This window comes from Chenopodium quinoa, unplaced genomic scaffold, assembly GCF_001683475.1.
Source record: "Chenopodium quinoa cultivar QQ74 unplaced genomic scaffold, ASM168347v1, whole genome shotgun sequence".
NCBI lineage: Eukaryota > Viridiplantae > Streptophyta > Magnoliopsida > Caryophyllales > Amaranthaceae > Chenopodium > Chenopodium quinoa.
This window is the reverse complement of record NW_018742651.1, coordinates 770,054-783,271: the sequence shown is the minus strand read 5'-3', so window position 1 is coordinate 783,271 and position 13,218 is coordinate 770,054.

The window sequence follows — 13,218 nt, the reverse complement described above, 5'->3', positions numbered from 1 at the left end:
CCCCCCAAGTGTGGGCCAACCCCGTATCAATCTATGAGACTCGATCCCTACACAATTTATTGTATCAATCTGTGAATATTACGGTTGCATAAACTCAAATCTGTAATACCAAATCTTTAGCATCGGATTCAAGCCTATATATGATACGTATTCCATGCGGTTTTCTTTTTTCCAATCAATGTCTGCGGCAGGTTACGTATTCCTTTGTATGTTGACGATAACAAGTGTGGGGCAACCCCACCCTCTGTTCGATATGTGCCATAACCGTCATGAGTGTTTAATCTGTGCACACGTGTTTACTTCCTGATAATCTAGTGTAAGGCGTTTCATTCGGAGACTTATATCAATTTTATCTGCCGGTGCTTGCTTAGCCTAAGTTTTGAGTAATCATCTCAATACTTGTCTGCTTTATGACAAATAATTTTTCTTTTTTCTTGAAATTGTGATAGTTATAGCGCGAATTGAACAAGGTAGGGTTGGCCCACACTTATTATTGGCTGAGTGAAGAATATGTTTGAATTTCTCCAACATAGTACAGTACAAGATCCCGTTAACAGGAATCACACCACCAGCCTCTCTCCGGCCGTGAGAAAATAAATTGGTGGGCACCGCTGTTTAATTTATTCTCTTTATTCAATATTTACAAGTAACAAAAAAAATGTTCAGCGAGACAGACAACATCATGTTTCTTATTTGTATAATAGTGTCCCTTTTGTAGTATTATTTGCACGTAAATATCTATGCCAATGTTAAATTTTGTATTTTTTTATTGCACCTAAAATATTTCCAGTTACTGGACTACAAGTATTTTTATCAATCTATAATGACTAGTTCCAGATTAAACCTTATTTTTACCTATTTTCATTTCCTTTTTTTATTATTATTATTTTAATACATACATACATACATATATATATATATATATATATATATATATATATATGTGTGTGTATATATATATACACATATATATATATATGTATATATATATATATATATATATATGTATGTATGTATATATAAGAAATGGACCTCATTTTAAAAAACTCTTTTTACCAATGATTTATATGATGGAAGTAACTACATAAGTACCGCTTGGTAAGGGAAATTTAATCGTTTTAGGCAGGTACCGGAAACCTTAGCGTGCCCAGTGGTGTGCATACAGTCCGCTGTACGTATTCCGTAGGGATGGTTTATATTCTATGCCCTTTAGTTGGGAGTAGGTCTAATCACTTAAACGAGCGACGAAGCTGATTATCTTCCGTGCCATTTAGATGTGGTCACAATCACGAAAGCTTCGGGTTTAGTATCCCTTTCCCCGGAATTGGCTTAAAATTTTAGTCCGCGACCAAGTTCAATCGATTAATTTCACGAACGCCCCTGTTAACTGCCGTACGAAAGTGAAATGGGTAGTTCGGAAACAGCATATGCTTTAGCGGTAACATCATAAGTGTCGCTTGGTAAGGGACATGTAATCGTTTCATGCAGGAGCGACAATGAATTCAAAAAAGCAGTGTATTCCTGTAGGGAATATTTTCAAGCCTTAAAAAATCCCACTAGCTTGAACCCCACTGTGATCATACACTAAAGTACGGTGGCGTCCAAAAGGGAAGAAGATAGAGCAAAAGAGTCGCCAACAAGTTTTTAAGGAACTTGTAAACCGTTCATAGGATGAAGGTTACACCCCTTAACGATCCAAGAGATCTTCAACTCCATAAGGTCATGAACCAAATAAGGGTTCGGGGATGATGGTACAAATCCAACCTAAAAGAGATTGAACCTGCCCTAATAATAGGCTTCTACTTTATTCTGATCGTATTCATGTGCGCTTTCTGACTAACATGCAATTAATAGGATTAACCCTAAACCTGTTTAATCTATGTTGGTTGAATTTAATGCACAAATAAATCTATTATTGGCGATCACTTGAATTTATAATCACAATTAACCTAACAAGATTATTAATTATCTTATTAAGCGTGATTGCAAATACAAATTCCCTTTAACCTGCAATAAAAGGTGATCAAGCAATAACAATATACAATAATATGCATATCAAGCAACATAATGAATAATCATCATCAATCATAATCATAAATGTTAGAAAGAACATAGGAAGCATCATATTCTTAATCATGCTTAATATTAAAAATACCCTATACATGATACTAGGAATATCGTAATAACAATATAAACATGATGTCTACATCATAAAATCAATTAATCAATAAAGTACTTACCTGGATGCCTCGTACCTCTTTCTAATTACAAAATACACACGTTAGTAACTTCAAGGAAAATAATAAATCAAAACAATTAAATTAAATAATAGAGATTTGGGACCAAACCCTCAGAAATTAAAACCTTTCACGTCTAGGGTGAAGGCAACTTCGAATATGGTTAGGTGTATCAAGATCTTGTGAATGCGGAATTTTGTATGAAAAAAAATAAAGTTTAGAAAGAAAGAATGCTAAAAGATTAAAGTTATCGAGAATTGATGAAAGAAAGATGATGAATGAATGAATTGCGAAGAATTAGATGAATAATAATTGGTGAATGATGAAGACTTAAGAATAAGGAGAATTGGTGAATGTTGGTGATTGTTGATCCATGAAACCGGAGTTTTTGATACGATATTTATAGAGAAAAACATCCAAAAAAGATAATTTATCAAAACAGAGTCTGAAGATCGCAAAACCACCTTGGCGCCAGCCCTGGCTCATTGGCGCCAAGACCATTGGCTAGCGCCAGGCGCCAATGGCTGGCGTCTGGCGCCAATCCTGGTTCCAGACGCTAAGGCCTGGGTTTGGACGCCAATTTGGAATTCAACGCGTTTTCGAAAATCTGATAAATTTCCCGTACTGGAAGATAAAATAATATAATTTCAGTCGAAAATGCTATTTGATCTAATTAAAACTCTGAAGAGTCCTAATTGAATTAAGAATGATAAAAACCTTCTAGAATGTTCTAGAAGACCAAAACCATTCCTAATTACATTAGGAATGATAAATCATATTAGGCCCTCCCCTAGATCATTGGGCCGTACTTAAAACTCAAACCGGGCCCAGTTTAGTAAATTGGCCATAAATTCCTCAATATTCATCGGAATTGGGCTTATAATATATCGTTGGAAAGGTCTTTGCAAGCCCCATCCAACTACACCACTATTGGACCCATATCATGGACCAACCAAACTGGATTGACTGTTTTCCTTAAAATAAAGTTTTCAAAAACAGAGAGAAGAGAAAAGAAAAGAAATAAAACTTTCCGCAACACTAGACCTTTCCACACTTTCATTTCATTCGATTATGATTCGACGTGAAAGGCACTCATCACTGGGTTTGGTTTTGGGGAGACACAAATGGGTGTCTACAGAAGCCCCCACTTTGACTGAGTTTGGAGAAACGCAAGTTTCGAAAAACAAAAGTCAAAGTATCGATAGGGACGGAGAATGATTCAGAACGTTCTGCGATCCTAAATCAATCTTGTAACGCCGATACCTGCAAAACTAGCATTAGTTAAACAGATAAAAGAGTTAAGAAACGCGTGTCTTGCACCGTCGAGCACACGTCTTTGAAAGTAACCGATCTGTTTTGATGACCTCATGCAAGCTAGAGAATGTCATCCCGCTTTAAAACCGCTACGCCCGTAACTGCTTCCAAATTAGAAGATTGCTTTGCTTGAAACCACCTTCTCCGTTGTGATAATATTCCACATCCAAGGGAATACCATCAAAGATTATTTCTCTTGAAACAATCCTCAGTTTTTTTGTGACAACCCTCCACAATCTAGGGAACGCCATCTTGCTGTTTGTTTTGACGATCTTCCGCAATCTAGAGAACGCCGTCGATCAATGTTGCTACATCTTGAGCCTTTTCTTGAATCATAGTGACAACCTTTCCAATCATAGCAAAAGTCGTCGAAGACTGCCCATCTCGTGCTATCTTCTCAAATCTTGGGTGACAACCTCCACAATCTTAGCGAATGCCATCGAAGACCGCCCATCTCGTGCTATCTTCTCAAATCTTTGGTGACAACTTCCACAATCTTAGCGAACGCTGTCGAAGACCGCCCATCTCGTGCTATCTTCTTAAATCTTTGGTGACAACTTCCACAATCTTAGCGAACGCTGTCGAAGACCGCCCATCTCGTGCTATCTTCTCAAATATTTGGTGACAACTTCCACAATCTTAGCGAACGCTGTCGAAAATAACTTTACTTGAAGTCATCCTCATTCGATGCGATAATTTTCCCAAAGGAAAAAATTACCGAAGACCAACACTTGTCGAACTTTAAAAGTTCGCCTGAACTTTGCTTTTGCTATGCCTGTACGTCGGCGCTTTCGTTGCTTTGAACCCATACGTCGGTGCCTTTTCTGCTTTTGAGCCAATGCCTAGGCGCTTTAAGCTAAGTGAGACGATCTTTCATCAGGTCGATCACTTATTGCAATTGTAATCAAACTGACTACTTAATCATGTCAAATCGCTTAGAGGGGCTAACTGGCGTACCAAGGAACCCGGAATTGCTGCATGAGGTCGAAATCACCTTCCTGAGATGCTTCGAGCTCTGTTTTTGCTGAGATATCTCTGGAGCCAAGAATTGACCCTGTCGCCAAATGCTGTGATAGGGTCCTCCCTGTTTTGCTGCACCTGTGTTTATTTTGACTATAGAACTTTGCCAATCTCTTTAATCATCTTAGGGTTGACCTAAGGTTTAGCATTGCTTGACTCATTGACTTGACACGACTCAAGGTATAAGCTTGACTCAATGTGATTGACCGACTCGAGGTTGACTCGACTCAAAGTGTTTGACACATGTATTAGACTCAAATCAAAATGATATGACACGACATGACCCAGTGTGTACATGACTTGTGTGTGCATTGTAATGTGATCGTACGACTCGAAAAAAAGCAAAAAAGCAAAAATTTTCCGTCATTTTTGTGGAGGGTACCGACTTTCTCCCGAAAAGGAAAGACGCGAAAAAGAATCGAAAGTTTGAAGATGCATGTTGAATGAGCTTAGTCAAATGTCATTTGATACTATCTCTCAAGGTTCAGGGATTAATTCATCCTAGGCTATCTCAATGGTTGACTCAATGATGAAAGTATTTGGGTAACTTAGGCACGGAGGCTAAGCACTTCATACTTCGTGATGCAATGACAATTATGAGTGATGAGCGATAAGGCATGCTTCAATGTTGAGATTTCATGAGAAAGGGTTCCTAAGGGAAGTATATTTGGTCATGTATCTGTGCAGTGTGTGATAGTGACACTAAAGCTAGGCCGCAAGAGCTAAGTGTGTGGAAAAATATTGTTGTTAGAAGAGCCAAATAATGGTGACTCTTAGGCTAGGTAAGCTAATGATGTAGGGATCAAGCCCCCAAGTCTAGCTCTAAGTGAATAGGGATGAGCACAGGGGATCCCTTGATATGATCATGGTGTAAGTGTGTGAATGTGAATATGAATGCATGTTTATTACGGCCGCACCTCGATGTGAGGTTGCCTACGTATCCGTTAGGAATCAGGCCGAACGTAGCTCTAGCCATACCTCGCACAAGTTTGTGTATACCTCAAAAAGGTCTTTTAAGGGTTGTAACGTGGTTAGGCTAAAGGTTTAAAGAAGAAGGGGATAAAGGCTCAAGACCCTAGATAAGCCCCCAAGGTGTGCAACCTTGCTTTTGAATATTTGTATTTTCATGCTTGAGGTTTTCTACTTTTTTTTTAGCTCTAGCATTTATTTTATTTTAATAAGTGTGGGCAATCCCGATCATGCGGTCTATCACTCACTTGGCATTCATGTTTCTCAGACACGGTACCGAGCACTCTATAAGAGACGCAATCTGAGACGTGTTCTTATCGAAGATATTTTCATATCAAAGACATTGGAACACTTACCCTTTTTTACACTTGTTTTGTTTTTTTATTATTGCTTATTTTTTGATATTGCTTTCTTTTGAATTTGCTCAAGCTCTCTTTAGAATTGCATAAGTTGTACGCCATCCCATCCCGAGGTTAGGTAGATGTAGGTTGAAAAATGAAGGGTCTATCGTTAGACGAGGCTCAAAGTGGTTTATGAAGAAAGGATGTGTAAATTGAAAGGCGAAAGGAGATATGATGTGGCTACAAGGGGTGCCTCAAATCATTGGTATACTTTGTGCTTAGCTCGACATGGATTTTTTTTTTTGAATGCAATGTAATGAAATGATCATATTCAAGGAAATAAATGCTCATTTTATTAAAAAAAGGAAAAAGGAAAAACCTATAAAATTAATCTAAAAGAAAAGAAAAGGTGCCTATGATATACTTATTGGGGAAAGGAAAAAAATGAAGAAGAAATAGAAAAAGAGGTCACGAAATCTTGTCGTTGCAGATCGCCTCTTGCCTTGTGTCATTTGCTTCATCATCACCCAGTCTTCTTGTTAACTGGAGGCATGGGAAGCTTGTTATTATCAATCAAATGTTGGATAGCCTCCTTTAGTTTCCAACAGCTCTCAGTAGTATGACCCCTACCTTGATGGTACTTGCAGTGTTCGTCTGGATTCCAACTAGGCAATCTTTTTTCAGGTGTGGGATCTTGAATAGGTCCAATGGAAGTAATGAGTCCTTTGGCATGGAGTCGATCGAAGGCAGTATCGTAGCTCATCCCAATAGGGGTGAAGTCTTTCCTTAGTTTCTTCTTAGATCCTTGGTCATCCATGGCTAAAACTTCACTGAGATCAAAGGTACTAACATTGTTACTAGAGTGGGCGTTTTCGGAAGAAGAAGGATTGTCGTTCTTCTTTCCTTTCCAGCCACCGTGGTTACTATTGTTAGTAGCTTTTTGCTTTGCAAGGTCATCTTCGATTTCAATTCCGATTTCATAAACGGCCTTGAAAGTATTCAAATTGTGTTGATATTTTAGGTGCTTCGAATACTTTTCTTGGAGATTCTTGATAAACATCCTCACAGATTCCTTTTCGGTGGGGACTTCAATCATCTTGGCAGAAGTTTCCCTCCATTTATTAAAGAAGTAAAGCCTTCATTTTCTTTTTGTCTTAGCATCTCAAGTTGTCTATGATCGGTTTCAACTTGGATATTGCACTTGTACCTATCAACGAAAGCGTTTGCTATCGATTCCCAGGTAGAGGTTTTCTCCTTGTCAAGGGAGAAGAACCATTGTTGGCAAACTATTTCAAGAGATAGTGAGAACAGAGAAGGGAAAACCTTCTTATCGATACTCTTAATGGTCATTATAGTTTCAAAAGCTCTTAGATGGAAGTAAGGATTATCTGTCGCCTTGAATTTTGGGATGTCGTTGGCATTGAACTTCTGCGGAAGAAGATCCTTGTCCAGCGAGACCCCTTGTGATGTAAGCTCTTGAAACTTGTAATCGCTAGACAACTTGCTTAGGCTCTCTTGCATGATGTCCATCTGTTGTTCCTTCACGGGATCATCGACCTTAAGTGTGAGGAGCTTCAGTGTTTCAGTCATAGTAACCAATTGGTTCCTAAGCTCATTGACTTCTTCTTGAGTTGCCATTATCTTTTTAGCCTTCCTCTTTTAACGAATCGGTTTATCAAAAAGCGAAACTTGAATAAAGAGGTTGTCCTTGATTAATCGCCCTTCTCTCCTCGACCAAGTACTGTGGGAAAGGAATTTGGGGATACTTATTGTTAATTATTTGACTCAAAATTTATTCAACATGCAATGGATGGAGGAAGTGAAGAAAAATGGGAATAGAATGTGAAGAGGATTTAGATGGAGGGATATGAAGGATTAGGAGTAGAATGTACCCCAACTCAAATGACGGAAAAGACTGACTCATGCATGAACCTAAGACATGGCCATGGTGACGTGTACTCAAAGTGTGTGCTAAGACTAGTGAGTGTAGGTGACATGTTAAGACTCGTGTCATGACCATGTGGCTAGACTATGTGACCAAGACTCGATTAATGACTCGACACGGTGTTATTGACAGCGGAAATTGACCGAATTGATTAGCAAACTGGTTAATTATACCCTAGGTGATGACTCGACCAATAATCCGAACTGTCGGCCAAGCGACAGGACTGGCGTCACAATATGGTGGTTGGCGCTAGACTTTTTAGTAAATGTCTGGCGCTACACACCATACGGTGGCGCTACAGCCCAGATTTTGGCACCAATATTGGAGCCTCGGTCTGGGACTGTTTTCGATATTATTAGTCAAATGGGGTATGCCTAAAGTCGTACTAGGTCAATTCCGATTAAAAGAAGAAAAAACTTTATTGACTCAAATTAATTAATTAATTAGGCAAAGTTCTTTAAGTCATTAATTATAATCTCAACACAAATCAACAAACGGTTAAGCATAGAATATATATGCACAACAAATAATGCACAATTAGTCAAGTAGGCACAATATGATGCAATGAGTTCGCAACCTAACCATGGCTCTAGTTCTCTAAAGTTCGGGATATGGTTTAGTCAAATAGGGTCCATGGTTAATTGTTCAGATGCACCGCGTAGAAGCCTAACCGTGAAGGGTTAACGCGTGTGGATAGAACACCGCGAGTTTTTTAGAAAAAAAAAAAAACTCACTTCCATAGTTTGGTGAATTCAACCTCTCAGATATACCCTTTGTTGCCAGGAGCGTTCAATCGGGTAGATAGAGCATGAATTCCCAGAGGGTTATGTCCATATCTAGAACACATATGGGTTTCAGAAAATTGAGAAAAAATTCAATCAGGAAGTAGGATCGAGAAAACAATACGAAAAAACTGGTCGAAATTAGAACGCATATTTCTGGCTCGGTATTGGGGGAAACTGGCGCCAGCAAACACAGACTGGCGCCAACTTTTAACTATAGCGCCTAGCGTCAATACTGGCGTCTGGGGCTACGGCTAAAAGTTTGGCGCCAAGCTCTGGCCCCTCACGCTACTTCCTACATGCCTCAGCAGCTTTCTATGCTCGATAAAATCTTCCAGTTTCGCGCGGTGTTATTTCAGTCCTAGTTGTGAAAGACATTTCTCAAATTTCCTACGTGTAAAATCCTATGTTTTTGACTCATTACGGATGGTTTTTCCAATGAGAACCTTTTTATGCATATGACAATAATGTTAATCAAAATTACGCACATGAAATACTTAGAACTTTTCGAGTCTCATCCACTCATTCTAAATCATTGCCGAAACAAATTCAGGAATTAAAATAGAAATCCTCCCCAGTGGAGTCGCCAAAAACTGTAGGGAATATTTTCAAGCCTTAAAAAATCCCACTAGCTTGAACCCCACTGTGATCATACACTAAAGTACGGTGGCGTCCAAAAGGGAAGAAGATAGAGCAAAAGAGTCGCCAACAAGTTTTTAAGGAACTTGTAAACCGTTCATAGGATGAAGGTTACACCCCTTAACGATCCAAGAGATCGTCAACTCCATAAGGTCATGAACCAAATAAGGGTTCGGGGATGATGGTACAAATCCAACCTAAAAGAGATTGAACCTGCCCTAATAATAGGCTTCTACTTTATTATGATCGTATTCATGTGCGCTTTCTGACTAACATGCAATTAATAGGATTAACCCTAAACCTGTTTAATCTATGTTGGTTGAATTTAATGCACAAATAAATCTATTATTGGCGATCACTTGAATTTATAATCACAATTAACCTAACAAGATTATTAATTATCTTATTAAGCGTGATTGCAAATACAAATTCCCTTTAACCTGCAATAAAAGGTGATCAAGCAATAACAATATACAATAATATGCATATCAAGCAACATAATGAATAATCATCATCAATCATAATCATAAATGTTAGAAAGAACATAGGAAGCATCATATTCTTAATCATGCTTAATATTAAAAATACCCTATACATGATACTAGGAATATCATAATAACAATATAAACATGATGTCTACATCATAAAATCAATTAATCAATAAAGTACTTACCTGGATGCCTCGTACCTCTTTGTAATTACAAAATACACACGTTAGTAACTTCAAGGAAAATAATAAATCAAAACAATTAAATTAAATAATAGAGATTTGGGACCAAACCCTCAGAAATTAAAACCTTTCACGTCTAGGGCGAAGGCAACTTCGAATATGGTTAGGTGTATCAAGATCTTGTGAATGCGAAATTTTGTATGAAAAAAATAATGTTTAGAAAGAAAGATTGCTAAAAGATTAATGTTATCGAGAATTGATGAAAGAAAGATGATGAATGAATGAATTGCGAAGAATTAGATGAATAATAATTGGTGAATGATGAAGACTTAAGAATAAGGAGAATTGGTGAATGTTGGTGATTGTTGATCCATGAAACCAGAGTTTTTGATACGATATTTATAGAGAAAAACATCCAAAAAAGATAATTTATCAAAACAGAGTCTGAAGATCGCAAAACCACCTTGGCGCCAGCCCTGGCTCATTGGCGCCAGGACCAGTGGCTAGCGCCAGGCGCCAATGGCTGGCGTCTGGCGCCAATCCTGGTTCCAGGCGCTAAGGCCTGGGTTTGGACGCCAATTTGGAATTCAACGCGTTTTCGAAAATCTGATAAATTTCCCGTACTGGAAAATAAAATAATATAATTTCAGTCGAAAATGCTATTTGATCTAATTAAAACTCTGAAGAGTCCTAATTGAATTAAGAATGATAAAAACCTTCTAGAATTTTCTAGAAGACCAAAACCATTCCTAATTACATTAGGAATGATAAATCATATTAGGCCCTCCCCTAGATCATTGGGCCGTACTTAAAACTCAAACCAGGCCCAGTTTAGTAAACTGTCCATAAATTCCTCAATATTCATCGGAATTGGGCTTATAATATATCGTTGGAAAGGTCTTTGCAAGCCCCATCCAACTACACCACTATTGGACCCATATCATGGACCAACCAAATTGGATTGGCTGTTTTCCTTAAAATAAAGTTTTCAAAAACAGAGAGAAGAGAAAAGAAAAGAAATAAAACTTTCCGCAACACTAGACCTTTCCACACTTTCGTTTCATTCGATTATGATTCGAAGTGAAAGGCACTCATCACTGGGTTTGGTTTTGGGGAGACACAAATGGGTGTCTACAATTCCAAAGTTCTAACCCAGTCTAGAGGGTCGCCACAGCTGGGCCCGGAGGCGTAGGGAAGGTCGTGAAACACCACATCCGCTTATTTTCGGCATACTACATTAACGAGCGATGCAAGCCCGGCTGCCAAACTAGCCTTCTCACATCCACCCCTGAGTGAGTGTCGAGTTTCTTAGAACATTTAAGGAATGCCGAAAGCAGTCAAAATCGCTGAGAGGGGTGCTTCGGCACGTGTTCACTCCGCCTACCTTGAAATCCCGCCGACCCCCTAACTAAATGCGATCAAGACTCGGCGTAATAACTTCGTTCGAAAATGAAGATGTACCGTGGAAACTCCTATTTTTAGCCAAACACACATCGGCACGGCATCATGTCGCCTATTTGTAACTAGTATGCATCATGTCGCTTATTTGTATAATAATGCTTTCAATATTTCTCACGTTTGCAGAGGAGAAACCACTGTTGCTCAACTATCAGCAAGGTGGCGGGATACTCGTCACAGTTCGGAAATTATTTGTGTTCACTCTATTCCGCAAGGTGTCTTAACCTTGGCGAATGGCAAGGATCTATTTAGAATAAAATGTCATGCTTCCCTCACATACCTCAAATTAAAATATTCGAGTACCTCGGACATGGGAAATTGTGATGGTGGTGATACTACAAAATACATATTTGTTACTAATGAAATATTAAACGTTCCACTGTTTTCAAGGATTACGGAATAATGCATACTAAAATTATTTTTTCAATTTTAAACTTGATAATCAAAATACATGAGGATTTCTTGATTTCATGAATACCAAAATTTAATTTCAACCTGGGCACGGGCCAGGTTGGCCCGCGTGCCGCCCGGCACGGCCCGCCGTTCGGCACAGCCCGGCACGGCCCGAATTCAAGCACGGCACGGCACGAAGTTCAACTCCCGTGCCACGGGCCGTGCCACGGACAGGGTTGAGAATTCCCAGGCACGGCCCGACACGAGCACGGGCATGGCCCGCCGTGCTGGCCCGCAGGCACGGCCCGCGGGCCAACGGTAATGTTACCGTTTATTCTAGCTCTAATAAGCCAAAAAAACGGCTAGTTTTTTGCCAATTTGCTCCCCAAAAATTCTATAAATACTCACCTCCATTTCATTCCCAAATCACAAAATCACAATCTCTTCTTCTTATCTCTTATATTCTCTAAATCTCTAATAATCCTTATTTTCTTAAATTCTCTAATTATTCTCTTAAATTCTCTAATTATTTTCCTAATATTGGAAAAAATTAAAAAGTTCGTAATCGTAATTAGTGGAGCGTTGAAGCACGGTTGTAAGATCTAAACTAATATTAAATTTATTATTGTTTTATTGTTATTATTAGAATAATCTTGTTTAATTATTATTGTTGTTAATTGTTATTGTTGTTGTTATAATTGTTGTTATTAATTATTATTATTGTTACAATTTTTGTTATTATTTATTTTTGTTGTTATTGTTATTGTTATAGTTGTTGTTATTAATTAATATTATTGATATTTTTATTGTTAAAATTGTTGTTATTAATTATTATTATTATAGTTAACCACTTTTTATTAAAAAATTAATTGTTAATTATGGCATCGAACAACCCATCATCTAGGTCTAGGGGGAAAGGCCGACTTATCCGTAGTAGTAGTTCTAGGGAACCACCAAATACAACGAGCCCCCAAATTACGAGTCAAACCAATGACCCCATTTACTTGCCCCCGGGCTATGAGCCATATAATACGTCGGGATTTCCAGCACCACCACTAAACCAATTTCCACTACCACCATACCAATTTCCACCTAATTATATCGGTGATCAACAAAACTATTGTTCTAGCCAAGGTAGCCAAGAAAGTACCCGAATTCCCTCCGGTTCTACCCCTTCTACTGCCACTCCCACTAGTCTCACTACTAACCATCACACACATCATGAATGGTTAACCGAAACTGAGATGCTACTTTTGAAAAACCGAAGGAGTGAGGTATGGCGTTATTTTGTCCTAAGTAAAGATGGTGAACAATGGGCAAAATGTAAAACATGTAATAGTGTATTCACGGCAGTTACCAAAAACGGGACGGGACACTTATCTAGACACATGAAAGCTTGTGCAAAACCAGCTAGTGATCCAACCCAGCCCAAAATTTCCCAATTCCATCC